Genomic DNA, 23,688 nt, shown 5'->3' on the forward strand with positions numbered 1-23,688 from the left:
GCAGTGCCATCCCCTACACTTTTCTGCTCACAGTCTGCCCCAGGGAAGAGGTTTGCTGAGCAGCACTGGCAGCAGACAAGGAAAGAGGACAGTGAAGAGTAGCCCCCAGCTAAGTCCCACACAGAGATCTGAAAGCTGGGGAACAGTGGTGGAGCCCTGGGTCTTGCAGCAGGGTCTGTGCCTCACCAGTGCTCTGCAAGGGGAACGTGCCATGGTCCCAGACAAATTCCTTAGTGACCTTATTCAGGAGCCATATGCTCCTTCTTTGCTTCTACTTGTTTGGATCCTGCTAAATAAAATGTCAATGAAGTGAATATAAATGAGCATAAAAGTAACATCATTGCCAGACTATACTCTCTAATTATACTTCCTCAGTAATTGCTTGACTGATGCATCTAAGCATATAGCTTTCATATCCGTACTAATTAATGAATTGGCACCTCAAGAGGTTCAAAAATATGCCTTTTCCTTCCCTGGAAATGAGGTGTAAGACTCCAGAGTATTTCCATGTAATATTCCATCTAATATTTATATTTCACTAAAATACACTTTTTTCTTTGGTAGCCATGCTTTAACTCCCACAGGTCTTAACTATATTCACAAAAGGTCATGAATAACTCACAGTATCATTTACATGTACTGTCCACCAACTGAGCTTGGACTTCTCAGGTGCACTTCTTCCCCAGTACAAGTTCTGCAGCTCTTTGGTGAGCAGTGCTTAGCCTGGAAGGAAGAGGCTAAGGGAAATTCGGGCAGGAGTTGTTGCACTCTTTTTGCTAAGTGTCTCAGGAGGTGGCAGAGAGACTTGGGCTTTTGAATGATGGAGATCAACGAGCTTCTCTCTTCCTATTGTTTCTCTAAAGAACTTAGTGATAAGATGCTCAGGCATCCATTTTATACTTTTTTTTTTTTTTACAATCAGTGAGATGCTTCAAGCTGATAAAGGACTCAAAAGTGCTCAGATTTCATCTATTCATCCACTCCTTTTCCACTTGCCACCCCATGCTCTATGCAAGGGAGAAAAGTGATGCAGAATGTGATACTGAAGCTGGTTAAAAACTTGCCCTTCTAGTCCAGAGTAAAGTTAATTTTCATCAAATTACAAGTCTCTGTCACAGATGCAGGTGTGAATGTCACCAGAAGACATGCATTGTCAGTTTTTATTTCATCATGCACTGAAATCAGAAAGCAATTATTCGTGTTTAATATCTGAACTTTAAATAGCTTTAAAGATGTTGAAGCAAGTGTCCACTTAAATAAAAAATAGGACATAAAGTTTAAAATTCCAGTAGGTTTCAGAGGATAAGATGAGGGAAGATATCACTTTAATAAAGATCTGCCATAAAATAGAAAAGTAATTTTTTGTTCTAAATCTCTTCAGGTTTTCAACAGAGTTCACCTCCGGTTGGTTCTTTCACAGAATTATGATCAATGCCTAAACCACAGAGAAGATTGCTGCCTAAATCATGGAGATGTATGTTGTCTTAAAACAACAAATGATCTTTAGTGCCCAGTTTTATTTTAATCTCCAAGAAATAGATGGGTAATTGATAATTGCAAAAAAAAAACCCAAAAGTGATAGAAAAACATAGAAAAAACATATAAATAGTTTTAAAAAAATTGAATATTGCAAGTCTTCAACGGAATAAAAATCAGATCTACTAATATTACTTTGGGGTTAGTTTTTTTTGGGGGGGTCAGTTTGTTGGGGTTTTTTTTCAAGTGAGTCCAAGAGGTTTCTTTTCTGATTGAATGTAGCAGGGTTGGAGCTCTAGAGGAGCATAAGCTCACTGTCCTGTAGTCGAAGTCACCCTTCACTGATGCTTCTCTGAACCCCTCAAGACTGCCAAATCAGAAACCAAATCTCCTAAAATGAGCCTTTCTGCAGGCATTTGAAAGCTTACTTCTCAAGTCCTAAAGGAAACAGTCAGGAAACTGAGCAGTAAAATGAAGACCTGTCTGAAGCATTACCAGTATTGTTTCCGTGATGTTGTGGTCTCCAGTTCCAGTCAGTGTGTGCCTGTTATTGATAGCAGGGACTTGGCCACCCCATTTTGCTCTGGGACTGAACCAATGGCAAAGACACAAAGCAGGTCAGGATGGAGCTGGCTCCCTCTCTGTTCTGGAAATCACTAAAATAAATGTTCCTGCACTAAGAAAAAATGTCAAAACCTTCTAGAGTCAATTGAGAAAAATCTTAGTACTACCACTAATTTTTATTTAAAATTTTATTACTGCAGCTCAGAGGAAAGATAGAAGCTTGACATATGCAGCCCGTAAGCCCCTGACAGCTGATCATCAGCCAAGCCTAAACTATGACTTTCAGAATGACACGTGGGGAGAGGCTTACAAAACTTGACCTGCCTTAAGCACATCATCATGTCACACCAGACCCAGATTAATAAATACCCTTTGCTGTGAACACATGCAAAGGGGCTGTTCAAGTCTAAGAAGTTGCCATATGGCGTAGCCAGTACACCTGTGGTGTTGCAAGGAATGATGGATCGCGTGCTCTAGCAGTTAAATGGTGTCATCTGTTATGTGGATGGGAGTGGGAGAGATTGACATATAAGCTTGGTAACACATCTTCTCAAAAGGCTTTAAATAATACATCAAGATTTGGAAAACCAGCTGATAAACTGACCCCTTGCAGTGATATGCGTGGTCTGTTCAGGGCACAGGGTGGTGCAGAGGAGGGAGGAGGGAGCTCCTGCAGCCATGTCCCTCCCAGGACAGGGCTGGGCTGGCAGGAATAGATGGTGTTAATGTTTATGGTGTGGGTGAAGGAGTACCCACTTCCATCCTAGTGAAATACAATCTGGACACAGTCTGGAATATTTCAGGGCTGAGGTCTCTTTTGGCAATGCCATATCATTACAGGGGAGCCCAGATTCCTCACCTCAGAGAGCTAAAGGATGGAGAGGACCATAATATTGATTTAGATTGAGTAAGGAAATAATTAAATGCCAACAGTCCTTGTTTCACCAAACACTTTATAGCCAGAACTCCATAACTGCTGAGGGGCACCCTTTCAGCAGGAGAGGGGGGACCTGTTCTGCTGCACTTATGCAAAGGGAAGAATTATGTCCACCACACTTTCAAAGTAATTATTCAAAAAAACTATTATCTCGGAGGGCAGATGTAGCATTGGGCATTTGGCTTGGAATAGCAGATGCATTAGGACAGCTCACTGGCCATGGTAACAAGGTGACTGCTGATCACAGGCCAGTGAATGACCAGCTTAAGGGTTGGAAAAGAGACCACTTTTGTCCCTTGTCTTTAGCAACTTTAGAAACTCCTCACCAAAGTAAAATTATTGGGTTAGCTGCCAGATGTCAAAATGAGTAAGTCAATTGCTGTGCATCAGTGGATGGACAACCAGAGAAATGGACATTACTTAAAAATAATCCAGCAGAGGAACCTGCACTACTGACTGCATTTTAATAGTTCACTACTGTCTTTTTGGTTTAGACCACACAAGATACATTAAACACCCCAGTACCACATATTCAAACATCATTTCCTGATCAAAGCAGAGATTTTTATGGGTTTTATGCATGTAGAATGCTCTTCCCTGAATAAGCCATTCTGTGGTACAGCCAAGAACGAGTAGCAGAATATGTCTCAGTTTGAATTTCCTTGACCATGATACACAAGAGAAACAAATGGAAAACAACACAGAGCAGGAGACGTTTAAAAATAGATCCTACTTGGTACATGGAACATTCACGTGAAATTACAGAGAGGGAGAAGCTGAATGAACAGTATCGTCAGGTAGAATGATTCCATAATTGAAGAAAAATGTGGGTGAAATCAGTACAAAGTAATAGTTCAGAAAAGAGTAAAAACAGGCAACAGTATTATAGTTGTTGTTATATAGTATTATATAGTTGTTATATAGTATTATATAGTTGTGACTACTATAGTAGTCACCAAAGTCTTGAGAAACTGAACATAGTTGCATTCAGGTAGGTCAGCAAGCACAGGTTTCTGGGGCAGCGAGGGTCTACCAGGACACAAATGCACTAAGCAGCAACAGGAAACCTTCATGAATCAGAAAGAATGGTACAGCAGACCTGCTTATTGGAAGCAGAAATTTCTTTGGAAATGACTAAGGATATGCAAACACAAAACCTCTAGAGCCACAGTTGAAGTCACTGGGACACATTAATCAATAGCGTAGGAAACCAGGAAGGTTTTGAGGGGGAAATTGGATTTCCCAGCTCCTGTTTGATACATTGGCAGAGGAATAAGTCAACTGGGTCTTTATGGCAGGTTATTTCCATTGCCTGCGCACCTCTGCCTGACCTCTATGTCTGTGCAGGTATCCCTCCTGGAAGGGGCTGGATAGTGAGAAGGTTTGTAGAGGTGGGTGGGATGACATCAAACTGCACAGATGGCAAAGGCAATACAAGCATGCAGAACATGTTTGCATTTGCATTCCCAGGCATCAGGGCTGCCTCCAGAGATTATGCCTTTGGCAGGAATAAATGGGTGCTAGTGAGAACATGAGCGACTAAGGACTTCACCCTCATTTCCTGGTTTCACAGCTCTGACTTAACATTTCACGTGGTCTGAAGGGTCCTGCTCCACGGAGATTGCAGACTTTGGACTTTTAGTCACAGCCATTAGAGGTTGGATTTGTCCTCCAGTCACTGATAAGAGCAAATGCTTCCTCTTAATTGAAAAAGTTATTGTCAACTGATCATTTTTCAGGCAAACAACAAGAAAAGGGCTGGCCCAAGTCAGTATGAGGGCTTTAATTGCCTGAGGCATTTTGTTTGTGTTCTCCTCCCCTTTTTCCAGATTTTCTTCTTTCTTTTTGTGTTGTGAAAGACCCAAAAACACAGCAGGGGAAACTAAGCAACCATTGGTTTTCATGGCAAAGCTACTCAACAGAGGTGCTGTCAAATCACAAAGGGAAAAGTAGGGCATATTCCCCTTCATCTTTTATAGTTATAAGCTGAATTATGAATAAGAATGATCAGTAAAACAACTGTGATTTTTAAATCTTCCCTGACAATAATAGGATTTATTTTTCTCCTTTCATGTGGATGAATTTTTATTCTGATAACCTTATAAGCACGAGACTGTGAGCTTGCTCCTGGTTCTCACTTGCTTTGCTGAGGGAGGAGGGGTGAGGAGAGGAGTGGACTGGAGTAGGGGCCAGCACCAGTCTTCAAAAACATCCTCTCATGTCACAGCAGTTCTTTGAGGCATCCAAAAGATGTCCTGCACAAAGTCAGGATGCAATTAAAACTCTGTGAAGCTCTTTTTGTGAAATCTCACCCATCTCCGATTAGACAATAGCTAAAATGTTCACCTGGGAGATTCACATTTAAGTTTCCTTTTAGAAGCAAAATGGTGACTTGAATAGAGTGGGGAGGATTCCCAGGTGCCCCACAAACACCTGAACCTTCAATTATCCTTTCTTTTTTCTGATCAGAAATTTCATCTCGGATCCAAGAAAAGCTGTCCTTCAAAACTGATGTGTGTATTCCCACAAGAATTTCTGGGGGTGATGAATTAACACTTTCTGAAAACACCCAGTCACTTCTGCATGTTCTGAATGATGTGGCTGTGATCAGGACCAGCATTTTACAGGGTTTGTGCTTGTGATATACAGACCACAATTTTCTTATTATAATCCATTCTCTGACTGTTTTCATCCATTCACTTCTTATTTTGTTTCAGAATGACCAAAAAAAGTGGATGTGTGCTAAATTTCTGCCTGACCCATGCAGAGTGGTTCCTGGTTTCCTTCTCAGGGAGAGCAGGGGGCAGAGAGAGGGTCTGGGCTCACTTGTGTCATTCTCAGTGGGGTTTCAACCAAGTGGTGATGATGTAAAAGATGTGGTAATAGTTATTTCTAGATAACCATGGCATGGTTTATAAAAAGGTGGAATCATGGCAGAATTGAAATACAGTCTTTAAAGCTCTCAATGGTCCTCAAGATAAATACATGAAAATAGCATAGTATGGTCTAAGTTTTTTTCTGGACTGGATTCTATAAAGTCCATCATAAATATACTTTATCAAATTTAATTCTCTTGTTAATTAAGAGACACATACTTAGACACACCATGTGTTTTATAAAAAGATCAGAATAGCTCTTAATAGCTGTTGGTGTTGAATACATTGGTTTTTGCCTAGTCTTCTATCAGCTAGCAGAAGATATCAGGACAAAGGCATCATTCTTCACTGAAGATCTCAAAAATATTTGTAACTTCATTATGATAAGAACCTGGTCTCTATACTGCTCTCTCTTTATAAGCACAAGTATATATATACTTTATATATATATACTTAAAATATATGTATTTATATATATTAAGTATAATATACTTTGTGTATATATACATAAACACTCTATTTTTCTATGCTCATTTCATTCCTGCAACACTGAGAGATATTGAGCAAGGGTGTATTTGGCCACTGAAGGTCAATCCCTGCACCAAAGAACTTACATCTAAAAGAGATAAATAACAGTTGAAAGGTAAGGAAGATAATTTTATTAATCTTCCTGCAAATATAATCATTCACTCTTATTATTATTTGAGTATACCAGGCAACACTGTAATATTTCCAGATTATTTAAGTGTGAAGAGGCTTTTTTTCCTGAATTTTTTAATTCAGAGTATTCTGTTCAATTTTCAGAAAAATTGAGATGCCTTGAATAGGTATTTGTTTAGCAAATATTAGTTATTTTCTTTAGCACAGGGATTTATCCAGCATTCACCCTCATTGTTCTCATCCCTAAGAGTAAGACATGCACAACTTATTATTTTGTTGGTGCATAAAATGTACTGCTGTCTGCATTCATGAATTATATACAGATTATTTATTGTTAAATAATAGCAGATATAAGTTATTTTAGAAATGGAGCTTTAGAGATACATGCCAAATGCCAAAGGGTTTGTCAAAGTAATATAAATGTTGAAATTACACAAGTTAAAATAGTTGGCTTTTTAACAAAAGAAGACTTTAGCTGCAGGAATTGTAATTGCCTAATGCTGACAACTTCGAAACTTTTCCATGTGGAATGCTTGTAGGAAGATTTTTGAGCAGTGATACGTGGTAGCAAAAGCATTGGTTTTGGTATCACTCTAAAATTCCTTTCTCTGTTCCCAGAGAGACTGAACGTCACTATATTTCCTTTTGTTTTCTCCTCAACTTTCCAAACTTTACACTGACAGCCTCAAAAAATTAGTGAGAACCCAAACCTTTTTTACATTGTGATTCATGGATTGGCAGCAGGTGCTGCAGCTCCAAAGGCATCATGGACAGGTTGATGTCTTCACCAGTGGCATCGAAGTCTTGCAAACCAAAGGAGAAGTAGATGTAGCTCATGGGGGAAATAATATCCAATGGGCAGTGTAAACTAGTTGGGGAGGATGTGGGTTTGGGAGAAAATGAGTCTAGCATCCCGTGGCAGTAGGTTTGGTGGCCCATCACCTCTTAAACACAACTTCTCACACACAGCCCTCCCTGAGTTCCCTTTCAGCCTCAGTCGGCCAAACCTGGGATAATTCAGATGCTTGCACACTTTTGCTGAAAGGATAGTAACAAAACAGAATATTTTCTCTATAAACACTTCAGTAACTATCAACTGCCTTTCAGATTTCAAGTCTTTTATCTTTCAGGCACCTACTTTGTGTAGGTGTTAAAACAAAGGGCTGGAAATAACACCAGGACCAAGTAAGTAGAAGCATCTATAAGTGTATGAGCTTTGGGCAGGCTCTGTTGACAAACCTCCTGTAAGTTTGAATTTAAGAGGTGTCAAACTCAAGTTACTCAAGATATTCAAGCTGATGGACCATGTCTGTTGTATGTCCTCATAGTCCTACCTCTGATGGAGATGAGTTCTGTAATCCTGCCCTTGATGACCCTAGTTTTGGATTAAGCTTAGATTTTGAGGACTTGTAGTAATCAGGTACATAAAAGAAGAAGTATTGAACAACAAAGGGGCAGTAGCATACACATACAAGGATGTACACACAAAGTAGAGTTTTTTTAGTTGGCTCAGAATAAGTTGTCACCAGGGTCAAGAAACAAATGGGAACTGAGGAAACCAATGGTTTCAGTAGTCAAGGTTGGGTTTTTCAAGCTGCTGTTTTCGGGATCACTAAAGAACAAAATAAATTTATTCATGCCATTCTCTCTTGTATAGTCTATCACTTTCATATTTAAACAGTGACTCCCATATATGTGTTTGTGTTTACTAGGAACAGAGGTGACTAGCGGAAATCTGATAGTCTTTTTTATTATTAGGGCTTCTTGAAGTTTAAACTTCTAAATCATATGCAAAAAATATTAAAATAATACTATCAAAGGCTCCGTCTTTCGGAGATTCAGTTCATAAATATGCACTTTGATGGAAGAAATGCAGACCCTTTTATGCAGTATGAATGTCATCAAGGAGATATTCTCATGCTAATTATTACAGACAATTCATGGCTGAACAGCTCTCAGATAATGTAAGAAATGGCAGGGGCTTATTTCCACATTCTTCTATTCTTCTCCGAAAGCTCCTGTTAACCACTTTTTCACTATCTCTGCTATTTCATTTGCGACTTACTATCTCTAGGGAGAGGGAGTTTGTGGCTTGGAAATAGTTGTTGGGGGTGGTGCGAGGTCCTGATGGCCCTGAGCAGCCCCAGCTAGAACTGCATGGACCCAGCCCTGGGCTAGAGCCCCATTTCAGCCCAGACCAGGCTGCTCAGCCCTTGCCCAGCTGCCCTGAGGCTGCAGGGCTTCCTGACACAGCCCCAGCTGTGCTGTTGCCTTGTAAGTGATAGGTGTAGGTACTGTATCTGCCCTTGTACTTGGGGTAAGGACAGTAACCCACCTCAGCCTAGGATGACACCCACTGTAACCAACAGCTGCCTTTGGTAAGAACATGAAATACCAGGTTTTCGCACGAGATGGACACAAGAAATGCATGTGCGTGAGGAAGTTGGAGCATTAGATTGTGATGTCCCAACTTATTTACATGACCTTTCCTATTGGCATCTCTACACCACTAATGAGATAAAATCCCAGCAGTCTCCGAAGAAACAGAGAAAACCATCAGGCCCTCACTGAATGCTGAATTTTACGCTTGTAGCAGCAGTTGTGAGCATCTCAAGCTGGAAGAGATGGAGAAAATAAACAAGTGAGGGAAAAACAGCTCAAGGCAGAACAAGTTTAATATGTTTTTCCTTTTATACTAGGGCGGGGGGGGCAGAAGTATGTGCCAAATTTAAAGTTGACTGCCGACAGCCATTACTTATGTAAGTAAGTTTGGCTTGCCAGCCCAGTGCACAAGGCTGACTGACCTTGGCAGCCTTATGTTGGAATTATTCTGTTACAAATCCAGTATTCTCTGGCAGTTTCTGCAGGCTTGCCAGTTTGTAGAGAATCTCCTTCCTATTTTTTTGCCCTTTTCTTTCAAGAAGCAAGGGAAAAGGAATGCTGGATTCTAGGTGATTTTTTAAGACACCGAGAATCCACTCCCCTGTTAAAGTGGGAGGAATCTTTCAGTTTACTGTACTGGGAAATTGTGGAGGGTAACATATAGAAAATGCTGTATAGAAAAGCAAGCACCTGAAATGGATGTTGGATTAAATCAGTTTAGGTAGTAAAAGGGTAATAACAGGCTGACCATCTTGACAAGGCTGTGTTTGCATTTCCTCTGGGTGGGTGCAGACTCTATTGTCTGTGTCATTTTGTTGTCAGTAGAGATCCCAACAGGACTCAAGGGCTGAAATGCGCTTGTGTGAACTAGAAAATATCAGGTTTCCAGGTCAGGGAACTTGCAGAAAAATAAATGGGGGGGGAAGTCCCCTTTTATTTGCAGAAGGGCATCTGCAATAGTTGGCAGCTGAACCAAGTATTAAGTATAGCAGCACCACATGGAATGATGGTGAGATCTGTCAGGATTTTACCACCCTGAGTGTGAAGTACTACAAAACTGGTAGAATCCCATTTTTTGGATCAGATCACAACTGGGTTTCAGAGTATGTCCAATTTTGGGAAACCTGCATCCCAAGACACAGGTGTCCCCCATCACCATTACAGATGACATGGCCTTGCTGCAGCTGTCCAGAGATAAGAGTCACCCAGCTGTGCTCCAAATTTGTTTTTCATGTGGATGAATCCTAAATAAGAAAATAAGTAGGGCAACCTGAAAATCTCAGGTGGGGGCTTGTCAGAGTGATTTTATGAGCTTCTTACAAGTGATCTTGGAAAAATACATTGGACAGCATTGGGGTAGCCGTGTTGTGTCCCAACACATGTCCCAGCACGGCAGTGCCAGATGCCAATTTTCTTCCTGACATCTTTCCTGGCTTCCATCTCCTCACCTTGGACTGGCAGGCTCCTCGGTCAGGGCTTTCAACTATTGCTGCAAAAAGACCATTTACCCACTCATTCCCTTTACCTGAATACAAATCACTTTCAGCTGAATCAGTAATTAAGTCTGAGTCTAAACCACTAAATACTGAGAGGTACTTCATTACTATTTGTGTCTGGGTTATGTTTTATACCTCCAAATAGAAAATGAAATGAATACAAGTTTGCCCAACCTTGCTTTTTCCATCTGCTGCCAGGGTCCTCAAGCGTGGTGTGGCCAAATGACATAACAGACATGCAGAGTACAAGGGGATTGGGGGGGTATGTATAAATTTAAACAGCTTCCCTGGGACAGGGAAGGGAGATTACTTGATGTTCAAATCTATGTGACTGCAGGTGTACTTAAGGCACGAACAAGATTTCTTTCTGTAAAGCAGGTCAATTTCATTTAAATGTGGACGAAAATCTCTCTCTTCTATACTTTCGTCTTTGTTCAGAAAAGATGTATTTTTAACCACCCCTCTTCCTATGTCCAGTAGTGGCTCAAGTATCTAATTCTGTACGGGTGAATTTTTAATTTGCAGTGTGATCCTGCTATCATTGCAAGTTCATCCATCCCTGAGCCATCTTGTATGTACCCATGTGAAGGATCAGACCTGTCTTTTGTAAGCTAATTTAGTGGGCTATTAGTCCCTCATACTATTATAGTGGGTACAGCCAGGACTTTCTGAATACAAACACTCTATAACCAAACTGGTCCCGTCAGTTTTCTCATCACTTTTGAACCTTTCAGCTGTCAGACCTTCTTTGTCATAAGAAAACCTTTAATACAGACCACTTCCAAGATACAAATCAGACTTACTTGGTTTTGCTAGTCATGTGAATATTTAGGGTTTGGCTTGGTTTTATTTTCTGCTTTTTTTCTGCTGGTGTAGCGGCCTCTGATTTTACTTTTTCACCCAGATATTTTGTAAGTGCTAGGAGAAGAAGGCAACATGGGATAGTAAAGGAGAATTTTAGGTCCATGTTATTCCATACTCTGATCCTGCCAGGAGGTCCCCAGGAAGAGATTTTCCAGCAGCACTCTGGAGAAGCAAGAGCTTGCTGAGACCCACCAGTAGAACTAGAGCTGCAGGGCTTGACCTCACTATCTGAACAGAAGCAGATAAGGGGGAGTACACAAATGTACTTGCTCAAAATTAAAAGTCATTTTCTGCATTTGTGTGGCAGTCATAAAGGAGTGCCACATGAGAGGGTGATAGAACCTTCCTTTTAAATTAAAACTTTTTAATTTTCCTTAAAAAAAAAAACGAATTATATATAGTGATTTTTGTTCAACACTCTAAATGCTTCTACCTCTTTTGCATCTTAATAAGGAAAGCAAACTGAACTGAAGTTTTTAATATATTAAATCAGAAACCTAGACAGGAATGAAAGATAAGAATCCAATAACACCAAAAAGACACATAGAATAGAATTGGTTATAAAAGATTTATGCACCAGGATTAGGAGGTTAAAAAGGCAAAAACTTTAATGTTCACTCATGCAAGAATGTCAAGTCACTGGCCTAAATAAGGAATTTGACAGTAATAAGATTTTAAAAGTGGGCATTTTCAGGTAGTGCTATCTGCTGTAATAAATAGAGGTCATAAAACTTTGATCTAAGTATATTCCTCGGATGTTAGTGGCTAAGATGGTCACTATCTGAACTTTGAAAATGTGTTTTATAACCTGTTTTAATAAACAGCTATTAATACAGGGCATATTTATATGCCTCAGTAAGGCTTCCTAGACTTGCTTTTCTTATCTGTATCTCTGCAGTCCTCACGTAATGGCAGACGGTGCCAGTCTTCTGAAGGATTTGCTGCAGGGATAAACCTTATTTACTTTCCACTTCATCTAGGGTGAAAAAAGTGCAATTGTACCAAAAGTTTGATGAGAGAGGAATTTCTAAGTGCTGAGGAAGCACACCTGTCCCTGAGTAACTTGCGATGGAACTTTTATTCAGGATAGCACATGGGATGCTGTGGGAAAGTAGAGATATTTAACTCACCAGAAAATAAAGCCCTCACCCTTTGTTTACATTTATTCTTAACACTGAAGAGCTGAACAACATTAAGCATAGCTATAGATAGGTCAAAAAGTAGTACTGAAGATCCTGCCCTTCCTACAAAATCTAGTTGTTGAATCAGAAGGTTTGAGACAAGACTAAAAACTACGTTAGAGCAAGGAGGGCATGGCAGGTACTTTAGACGACTACTTAAAATCCCTCATTACTGTTTCTAAATGTCAGGTCAGACTGTAGATCTAAAGGGAATGACTAAGTGATTTTCACTTGAGCATCTCAGAAAAATGACTGAACCGTGGTGGTCTCTTTTCAGAAAAAGGTGGCATGAGGCAGCCACAGTTTAGAAGCTGTAACAATGGTGCAAGTCTTACATTTCTGTGTGATCTCCTCTCAGCCCTAAGGTGTTGTATCCTCAGCAGCATCCGTTGCTGTGCAGACCTGCCCGGCGGAACCTGAACGTGACAGGGAGATGCCCCGGGTTCGCACATCGCTGGAACCGAACTGGAGGGACGGGGAAGGGGCCAGGGCGACAACCAATCAGTTTTGGGGCGTGGGGAGGGGGGAAGGCAAGGAACGAAGCGTCCACGTCTCAGTCTTTCTGGTCTGTCTGACAAATTAGCTCGTACCTGCTTTTGTGCGGGGCCTCAGTGACATCTCCTGGCTGTCGACCAGCATTGCATCGGCCCCGTGCCACCGGGGCTCGCCCCTGCCGCTGCCGTCCTCGCCCTCCCCTTCCTTCTGGCAATTACTCACATGACGATATGTTTTTGGAAGAGCCTCCCGCAGTCCCAAAGAACTCATCCTACTCCCTTTAGCAGAGGGGTGCTGCGGTGCCCGTCACCCCAGCAGCGGGGCTGCGGGCGCCGGGCGCTGCACAGCATCCCGCCCGCATCCCACCCTCAGCATCCTCGACCGCTGACCCCCGGGTACCAGGCGTGACCCGCACCTTGCCTGCCGCCCGGGTCTTTAACATTCCTCGTGTTTCGCAGCTGTTTACTGCCCTGACTACACAGGAGCAGCCACTATAGCATTTCTTCTCACTACCAGCAGGAAAGAGGCAGGGGGGCTGTACTACCACGCAGACAAGGCTCTGACTAAAATGCTCCTCACTGGCATGTACAGAGAGTTAAGAGAAAGAGAGACAAAAATACTGATTTCTGTTTGAAAAATGTTCAAAGCTCAACGTTTTTACAAAAGCTCAGGAAACTCTTCCGAGAGTACAAGCTAGTTAGTCATTAAATTGGTAGTTTATTTCTTTTCAGAGAGAAAGAGGAGAGAGGGGGGAGCACCTGCGAGACACGTAGGAGTTGAAAGAGCACTGGTGTTATTCACCATGCAGCCAGGAGCAGCAAATAGAGAGGCAATTAGAAGGTCAGAACCAATAATAATGCGCTGGCAACCTGCAGAAGCTGGAGAGCTGGTGTTTGTTCTCCTGGTATTTTTACTGCAAACCATCATTAAAGCTGTGTGACACCACCAGTTCTCATGCCACAATTATTTGCATGCAAATTCTACATCTTCAATGCGAAGACAGATTATATCTTCACTAATTTGGTCCACAGCAAATTGTCACAATTTCCTTAAGAAAACACTGCTTTTCATGAGGAAATTATTGAGTGCCAACTGAGGTTTTTTTCATGAATTTAGCCCAGACAACCAGACAGAATCATGCTTTTATTATTTACTTCCACTATATAATCAGCTTTTCATTGAAGATGACAGCTTTCAGCCAAGAAAGTCCAATTTTTTTCTCAGAGAAACAAGTCAAACAAAGAAGCAAAAAATACTGAGCTTTTCTAGGGCTGAAAAAAGCTGTTGGTTTTGCTATTCCCCCTGTACATATGCATAAACATACACATATCTATGCACTCCAAGCATGCACACAGGGAGCTGTGGCCTCACTGAGGGCTAAGGACAAGTATGAGACCCTATGCACTTTTACAAAGCATTGATCAGAAAAAGCCCTTCAGGACTTGAGATGGAGAAATCAGGATGGAAAATTTCCACAAGAAACAGAATGGCTGGAAGCGGAATGGCTGTTGGTTTTATGCTTTATTACACAGGTGCTCTGATCCCTGTAGTCTTCCTTCCAAGGCTTGAAATGAAGGGAGCACGTGTGGAGGGAGTGGTGCTGTATTATTCAAGCATTTCTTCTTTTTGGGGGCTATCTGCAGTGGCATCAGGCAGCCCCCAGCAGACCTGTTGTGCCCATAGTTCCACAGAAATGAGAGTTTTCAGAAGCAGCCCACGTTGGGTGGGAGGCAGGGGCTGTGTGCGGCAGCCAGGGCACCTGAGCCCTTGCCCTGCAATGCTCCAAAAGCACCAGGGCATCTCTGGTTTTGGGCTTTCAGGGTGCCCATCTCAAAGCAGTTTTTCTTACAAAACAGTCACCTCTGTAATTTCTGTATATTATGTCTAAGAAGTCTTACTTTGGAGCTGAGGCTTATGGCTCAGGATCATAGTTAAACACATAGTAGTGATGAATCATTCAAGGACAAATTCCTAAACGAATCCTCCCTTGCAAGTATTGCCCTGCAACAAGGTGTGCCACTTTCCAAAAGCTGAAATGGAAACAAAAAAAAAGGGGGGGGGAGAGGAACTGCTGCTGCAGAACTACTTTCCCTTGCCTTCTGTGTCCTCAGGGTTTTTCCCATGTGCTCATTATAAAGTGACTTTTCTTGCTGTACCTGGGAAGTGAGTGCCCCTTTCCGAAAGCTTATGCCTTACAGCTCTCCTCTAACCCCCTAAAAGAGAAGAAGCCTCTGTTTCTCGTGCTTCCTTAGAGCACCCAAATTTTAAGCCCTGCTGGATTGGGCACCAAACTGAAAGCCCCTGGTCTTTGGCTGAGACCATGCGAAGTGTTGGTGTTGGTAAGCATCAGCTGCCAGGAACCTCTGCTGCCTCTCTCCAGCCTCTCTCCAAATCCTTTGTGTTCTTTTTTATCAAACCAGACAGTAAGGCATTGATCTCACATGTACACTTGAAGTGGAAGATGGAAAAATATTAATGTTTCATTGTCTTAGTGTTTAAAAGCGAAACCTTTTAAAGAAATGAGTCCTCACCAAGGATAAGAGAAATGTTTTTCTTAACTGCATAGCAACAAGCTATATCTGCAATTATTTATATCCAGTATGAAATTCCCTTGGTGCTTCATTTATTCAAAGCTATATTTTTACTCAGTTTTGTTTTCACAGATGGCTAAGCTAAGATGCTGTCTTGGGCTTAAATATCTACACAAACTTTGGCAGTCCCCACCAACAAACAAAACTAGATGAAAAAAAGCAAAGCAGAAAAATTGAATTTAAACTTGCAAAGCTCTCCGAAGAGCACAACAATATTTTTAACTGATTTAAAACTGTGATTATCTACTGAAGAATTTAATGTATTTGTGCCACTGAAACATAGTATTAAAACAGCCTTTATGGGAATCACTGGTAGTCAAATGACAAATGTGATTTTATTTATTTAATTTTTTTTTTCTTTTACAAAAGACACAAGTTTGTAATTTCATTCCAGCACTTGTTCTGAGTACTTTGCTCAAGGAAAGTTTATTGCTATTGTTTAGGAAATGTAAGTTGAGTACTTGCAACCAAAATGTACAGACTCAACCAATGCTGAGATTCAATTCTAATGGGTTTTTTCATGCTTTTTTTAGACCGAAAAGTGTGGTTTGCTTTACTGTTGTTTTTGTTTCGTCTTTTGCCTAGTTCCAAAAACCAGTGTCCACGGGGATATGCTGCCCTCACATGGATGTGCTGAGTGTGGACCCATGTTCCCACATCCATCTACACTGGGAAATGACTGCTTTCATATCTAGTCCAAATTAGAACCCGTTCCTTTTTCACTGAATCTGCTCTTTAGTATGTTAACTTTAAAAGTAATTGTAATTCCCAGATATTTCCAAAGAATGATGTTGGTTTTGATTGACTTTGGTTTTGACTTGGTATTTGAGGATCATAATTTAATGCACCTTCCCTCCAAAATAAGTATTGAGGTCCTATGTCAGCAGCCTTCACTTGCTTCAGCAGTAATGTGTTTTCCTTCTGCTTTTTACCCTGTGTGTGGCATTTTGATGATAGCCACTGCTTCAGCTGGCTACAGACCCTTCTTCTCAGGCAAACTCAGCTTGCAACCTGTGTACAGTGTTGTTTACAAGTAATGTAGAAACAAGGATGAGTTTTCCCCAACTCAGGGGCTCACAAAGATGTAGACCAGTAGTACAGGGGTAAGGTCATTACTATCTCTACAGAGCACATAGACATTGAGGAGGTGTCCTTGTTGCTGAGGTCCTATCACCAACCTTCATTTTTTAATGCAACATATTTGAGCTTTGGAAAAAATTCACCTATTTCTGTCATTGAGATGAACAAGTAGAGTTCAGTTTGAGTATGAGTCTCCTGAAGTATGTACCAAGAGTGACAGACAGGGACTCCTGCAGTGCGTGGATCACTTTGGCTCTGTTTTCTAAAGATGTGAGAAACCTGCCTTTCCTCCTTCTGTCTCAGTTTCCTGAGCTATAATATTGGATTGGGGCTCCTTAAAAAGGTGTAATACCTTCTATGGACCAGGTAGTAGAAAATTGCCAATTCAAAGCCATTTTCACCATTAAAACAAAACATTGGGGGTGCCTTAACTTTCATGAAGGTCTCACAAATGAGTTTCCATCCTGTCTAACACAACCTCTGTGCCAGTGCTGTAGCGCTCATCAGTCATCACAAGAGTGGCTGCCACAGTCAGGAACAATTACTCTATTGCAGCTCCAAACACAGAGAATAATGAACACTTTTCACCAGCTTCTGCCACTTTATGTTTTCATATCAACCAGTCAATCAGACTGTATAAAACAGCGTGTGCCTGTTCATTAAGAGGAGAAAAAGTTGATTGGTACCAGAAGATGAGTGCAGAGTGATTTAATTGTAGCCCTTTGGCACATCTGTGTTAGATATATTAGGCACTCCAACACTCCACACTGACAGCAACAATGGGAATTATATTGGAATAATATGATTTTAAAACTGTACTTACACACACACACAAGAAAAGAGCCCAAAACCCAAACCAGCTGCTTTGATCTCTGTGATTAAGTATTCCAGCTAATTTCACATGATCAGTCAGTCTTTCTTCTAAATCAGACTGAAAGCTGTTGACTCCCCTTTTCAGCACAAGCTAGCTGATCTATAAATAAGGAATATGTTCTTACAAAGAGAGTGTTCTTATTGATTGGTGAGATGTATTGTCACCATTTCATTATACTTGATCGTTATATGCTCCTCTTCTGCCAGAATTTCTTATTCATTGCCAAGTTAGAGACTTGTGAACTTTGCAAAGGCATCCCCACTCAGTCTGCAGCTGGGAGGGATGCTGTCTCCTGGCCAGAAGCAAGGTGCACCTGAGAGAATTTACTGGCAACGAGCCACCATTTCACTGCTAAAGTGTGTTATCCGAAACCCACCCTGCATTTTTGGGTTTCTCAGAGTACTTTTACCATTCATGTCTTATGTAAAGTGTGAAAGGATAGACATAATAGGACAGTTTTCTGGAAAGATAAAATGTGGACTGGGGATTTTTAAGGATTTATAAGGAATTACAGTCAACAGTCACCTATTACCTTCAACCAGAGAAAACAAAGGCAAATCAGACTTGTTTTCTCCTGCTGAGTGAGCATGATTAATGATATTTTTAATGGCATTTTAGTTATTTGAATCCCAGAGGCAGCCCACCTGGGAAGAAGCTACGGAGTGGCTGATCTGCAAAGGGCAGAAGCTCATGGGTCTGCTCTGGAGATGCTTCAGCTCTGGTATCCTGCAGCTCAGCCTCTCAGCCAGCATTACTCCCTGCCAGGCTGCTTCAGCATGGCTGGGAAGTCTGGCCATTTTCGTACTGCTCATTTTGCCAACTTCTACACCTCACTGAAGGTTTCTGAATCTGTGGACTCTCTGCCGAAACTCAGCACTCCTGAAAAATGGGGGCATTTCAGATTTTGTCTTAAGAAGAAAACCCACATTCCTCTAATGCCAAAAGTCAATCAAAGATAATACAGAATTTACTGTATTTTAAAAACAAAACTTTATAATCCAATTTCAGGCTTATTTAAATTTCCTAGCGAGTGTCCACAATTTCTTGGACAGCTCCTTCCATACACCTGCCCAGATCCTGCCCTATCCTTGCTGTGGGTCAGGTTGCTCACATACTGCAGCACTGCTGATGTTTTCTTCTACAAGGGCTTGGGGAGTATAAATCCTGTGGGACTGTGAAACGCTACAACCCTAAGAGCAAGAACACAGGTAGGAACACAGGTACAATGTGACCAAGACTGCCTTAGGAAGCCAAGTGGCTGCCTGCCACCCCCAGCAAGGGCCATAGTGTCTGGCTGTCTATGAGCATTGAGCCATCTTTGTTAAGGAGCCAGCAAGCTTTCAAATTCTGCCCTAACAATCCCAAAAGTATCATTATGGGAAGAGCATGGTTGAGCCTCTTTTATTGTTTCCGTTCAAAATGCATACTGCACTAAAACATTTTTGTGGAGCTGGAAATTCTTTTCAGAAGCCTGCTAATTATTTTCACAATCCACAGTCTGCCCTTACATTTCTAATTGTGACTATTAATCCTCACTCATCTACATGTCCTAGATGTGTGCAAGGCAATAATGCGTATTATGCTCAGCAGCACCCTGCCTCTTGACTCATTTGTCAAAAGGATTATTGTACAGTTGGTGCTGAAAGTGAGGAATTAGCTGCATAAACCTGGCCATTAAAAAGAATGTCTGTGTATTACCTGTGCTGGGCATTGGTATGTAGACAGTTATTCCCTCCTCAAATATGCAAACACATCTCGCTAGTTTTGGTTAGATTCGTACATGCTACAAACAATTCTGGAAAGGATTCGAATGCAATGTCTCCTTTGTGTCAAGTCAAACGTTGTTACAGTCATAATTAATAAGGACTGGACTTGACTTCGATCTCTTGACTCGTATTTGATTTCCTAAGGAAATTTTTTAATCCATTTTAAAACGTGGCAAGTACAGAACATGCTCTGCTGTTTCCAAAATGTGATCACGTAGCTACCTACAAATATTGACATCAAAGTTCTGACAGATATTTATAATTACCACTCATCAACACTGCCAAGACAAGGCAGCAGTCCTGCTGTTGTGTTCAGAGGCAGGAGAGAGGAGTCAGGCCAGAGTAGCATCTATTTCCCTTCAGCTGTGTAGGAATGATGTGCTTTCCAACCCTCTCTTATAGAAAAGAAATTCTTCTTTTCTGTCTAATGAATATTGTCTACCCAGGCATCTCTGGACAGCTTTCAGTGACGGTTGTCTGATGGTGAAATCCATTAGTCTCTGCCTTATCCGAATGGCAGCTGGCACTGCCCCTACCCTTACTGCCAAAGACAGCAGCCAAATACTTTCTGTTAGCAAAGTATGAAGAAGTCTACTGAAGCATTCATTTAGACTAAAATTTGGCCCACTATTTTCATGGACAGCCCTCAGGCAGCACAAAGGTCTGTTCATTTCTTGGCTTATGGTTATTCATATTCATCAAACGCACTCTACAAGGCGACCACTGGGAGAAAAATGACAGAGAAGACACTTTACCAGTTATGTCCTGTTAGTCCCAGCTGTACTGCATCCAGACACAGTCAGAGCCTATGTGCCTCATCCTTGGTGTGTGGTTGGGGTTCAGAGATTCATCTTCTCAAGTTGCATCACAAGCTCTGCTCCTTGCATTTGCACAAATCCAACATCATGTCTCAGTGCTGGCGGTTAGTCTGTGAGGTTTACTGAGGTCTGCAGGTCAGACTTCTCACACTCATCCCATCATCACCAATGGCCTGTTTTCCCTTGGGTTTTCCCTTGGGCAGCATGACCTTTCTTTCTTCCTGCCAAGTTACAGCCTCCTCTGGCAAAGACGTGGAGAAGTCACACCATAACCTGTGCATCTAGACTGCTGCTAATCCCATGTTCATAGCAAGCTCAGCCCTTGCCTCAGATTGGAGTACTTCAAGGGTCTGTCTGTTGAACTCATTCCTTTCCCAGTCATCCTTTTTGGCTGTGTGAGCTCACAGAATAGTCCCACCGCATAAGGACTCCCGTGGGAGGAGGTGCAGAGCCACATGCATCAGTTCTCTTAAAGTGCCATAATATTTGTACCACTTGACATGATCTGCACTGGTGTGGTACTCTCATGGTTTGACTTATTTGCATCCACGGAAAATCTCTTCTCAGATTTTGTAGCTGCTTTAATTGTGGAAGGACAAAATCCTTCCCTTCTCCTTCATCTGGGACAAGGTTTCATAAATTACATTTATCCTGCTAAAGCCTGAAGATCCATCAGTCTGAAGATTAGTATATGTCTACAGGTAATTGGGGCGGTATGTTCTAATGGGAAATACTTAATGAGAAGAAGATTTACTCAGGATACCAGAAAACAACCGTTTTCTGAAGTAAGTCTGCTCTTGCAAGAGGAGCAAATGTTTTTCCCATCACCTGCTGACACGCAAGAGGCCACCCAGACAGAGGCTGTGATTGTGCTGGCTGACAAAGATGACTCAACTGTAATCTGGAATCCAGGCTGGCTTTGCTGAACTGCTTCTCTGCTCTACATCTGCTTTCCTGTCTCACCCAAGCCATTTAGCTGCTTGCTTTCTATTTCAAAAGGTGGCATTTATTCTAATTCTTTGTTCGCATTCACTCCATTAAGCTTCCACTTTCAATCATCAGCTGCTGAAGCACTTGGCTGCACTGCTAAGGAAGCCTCGGTGTCTGGCTCATGCTGGAACAGGCTGCACCCTTATTTATCACTTTGCTGACGCTGGCCTGATAAAATTTATCTTCTCTGGAGGCTGGTGCAGGGGAGGGGCCCTTAAAACAAAATGAAATTTTCACTGTGTAAAGATAGCACTGTTCCAAGGAATAAGAATTGAGGTGGCTTTCGCCTGGCGTGGTGTGAGGTCTTAGCCCAGGGACAGCACACAAGGGCTGCCTGGGAAACTGCTGAAATGCGTCAGAAACAGTGCATTGTGCTGTATCATATTAATTTATTTTTCATTCTGAAGTTTTCAGCAAGCGTGCCAAGAAAGCTGGGGCAGAAGAACACTTATCTCTCTGGGAAGTGGGAGACGCATTTCTGGAGTGAGGAGAAATAAAGGTGCATTCTGCAAGAAGTTGTAACAAGTTAAATACAAAACAGACAAAATCGAGTAAAAATTAGACATGACATAGTTTATTGCTTGTCCTGCCCACCAAAAAAAAAAAAAAAATAAAAAGGGAAAAACTGCTTAACACAGGTGAGCCAGATATAAACTCATTTCTCTGTTGACCCCACTCACCGATGTGATGCTTCTTTATAAAAAAGGGAAAACCAAACAAGAAAATACATGCACCTGTGGGCAAGTCACTGCTGCTGGTTTGCAAGGAGGAGGGAGACCAGGTGCAGAAAATGAGTATGTGAACCACGAGGGCTGACAGTCTATAAAGGAGAGTCCTATAGCCTAAAAGAAGGTTGACTGGCCTGGGCAGATACAGAACAAGATGAAGATTTTTGTGCTGGAAATGCAGGTTGGAGTGGTTTTTCCTTCTCTCTGACTGAAGGTATCTTCTTTTCTCTGTGACTTTTGTATTTATAATTTAGTAGTAGCCTGAATCTTAAGTGTTTAGAAGATTAACTTTTCTCTGCCCTTTCTTTCCTGGGTTTGGACATTGTTCTTCTCATGTTCATGAACCAACTAAGCTACTGGGTTAATCTTTCTTCCTTTAGAAAAGAATTAAAGCCCCATAAAACTCTTTTAAGTGTTGTTTATTAAGGGCAGTACTTAAGGACTTTCTGTCTTCATTTAAGACTTCCTGGGCTCAAGGTTTTAGGCATCCTCTGAATCCAAAGAGAAGAAGATTATCATGGGAAGATGCAAGAGTTTTGTTTTCCTTGAAATACTTAAAGTAGATTGATCTCCTACAAAATTAGTATCCTAGAGAAGTTGTCAAATTTAAGGTTAATCTCATTTTTTTCTTCAATTAAGGAAAAAGTTCTCAGTGTAGACATAAATTCAGAAATCTTTCTGTAAGCAAAACTTCTGCAAGATTACTGGTCTAGTCTCTGTCTTCCCTAAGCATTCATAACTGACTGTTGTGAAATTCAAAAGTTGAAGCTGTTACAGTCTGATCTTTAGGATATATAAAATGAAACATCTTAGTTTGAGTTAGTCAAGGATTTCAGCTTTTTGTTTAACGTATATGCACTATTAGAAGTGGAAACAGATGGACTCATAATTGAAGAAAAATCCTTCTTCCAGTGATAGGATTGAAGATTTTTGGTCTTTAATATGTAAAAGCCTAAGTGGTGCATCTGTTTGGAAAGTGAAACAGAAAACTGCAGATAGAGGCCGTGTTTTATTTGAATTTATTATTGTTTATTATTTTTATAAATGTCGCATTTAAATCAAAACAGGAACAGCATGACAGCTTTTTTTTTTTTCTTGTTCACATCTTAACTGTTTGTACTGAGGCAGGTGGGTGCTCAGGAAGCAGTCATATTAAATTTTTATATGGTCCTTAGGAGAGCTAGGAATTTTTTCCCTCACTTGTCAAGGATGAAGAAAAGTTGTAACTGATTAAATTGATCAGCACCATTCAGGGAAAGCCTTTTACTTCGGATGTAGCAGTGCATTTGCTTCTCTGCAAAGACTCCTGGGCTTTTGCTGTTGGCCTGAAGTCCATTACCAATTTTGTGATGAACTCTACCACCAGGATCCACCTTCAGCTGGATGATAACCTGGCTGGAGCTGTTGTAAAACTGCTTTAGTCTGGAAAGTAAACATTTGAAGGGAGAATATGAGCAGTTTCTGAAAAAAGACATGGACTGGCAGACAGATCGCTCTTCCTTTCTTATGTTTTTCCTGGAGTTTTTTTTTGGGCAAATTCTACTCTTCCTGCCTGTTGCAGAGTGTGGCCTCCTTGTATGCAGGAAGACTTGAAAACCAAGGCTTTGATAACACCAATGTGTTCAAGAGACTACCTATTTATATATTTCTTAAATATTAAAGTAATATCTGTTTTGGAGAGAGATGATTTTGCTTCTCAGTTATTATTTTTTTTCTTTGATTTATTTTTAATTTTTGCTTAGATTGCATCTGAATAGCATTTTCAAATATTCCATACCAAAATCTTTTTTTCAAACTTTTTTCCCTTTTTCTAGCTTTTGTTGCAGAATAAAAATAAATCAAAAGCCAGAATTTGTGGCACTCAGACTGTAATAAGCCTCTCTCTTTTCCTCTTTCTGTCTTACACTTGC

This window comes from Corapipo altera, unplaced genomic scaffold, assembly GCF_003945725.1.
Source record: "Corapipo altera isolate COAL_440 unplaced genomic scaffold, ASM394572v1 45, whole genome shotgun sequence".
Classification (NCBI taxonomy): Eukaryota; Metazoa; Chordata; class Aves; order Passeriformes; family Pipridae; genus Corapipo; species Corapipo altera.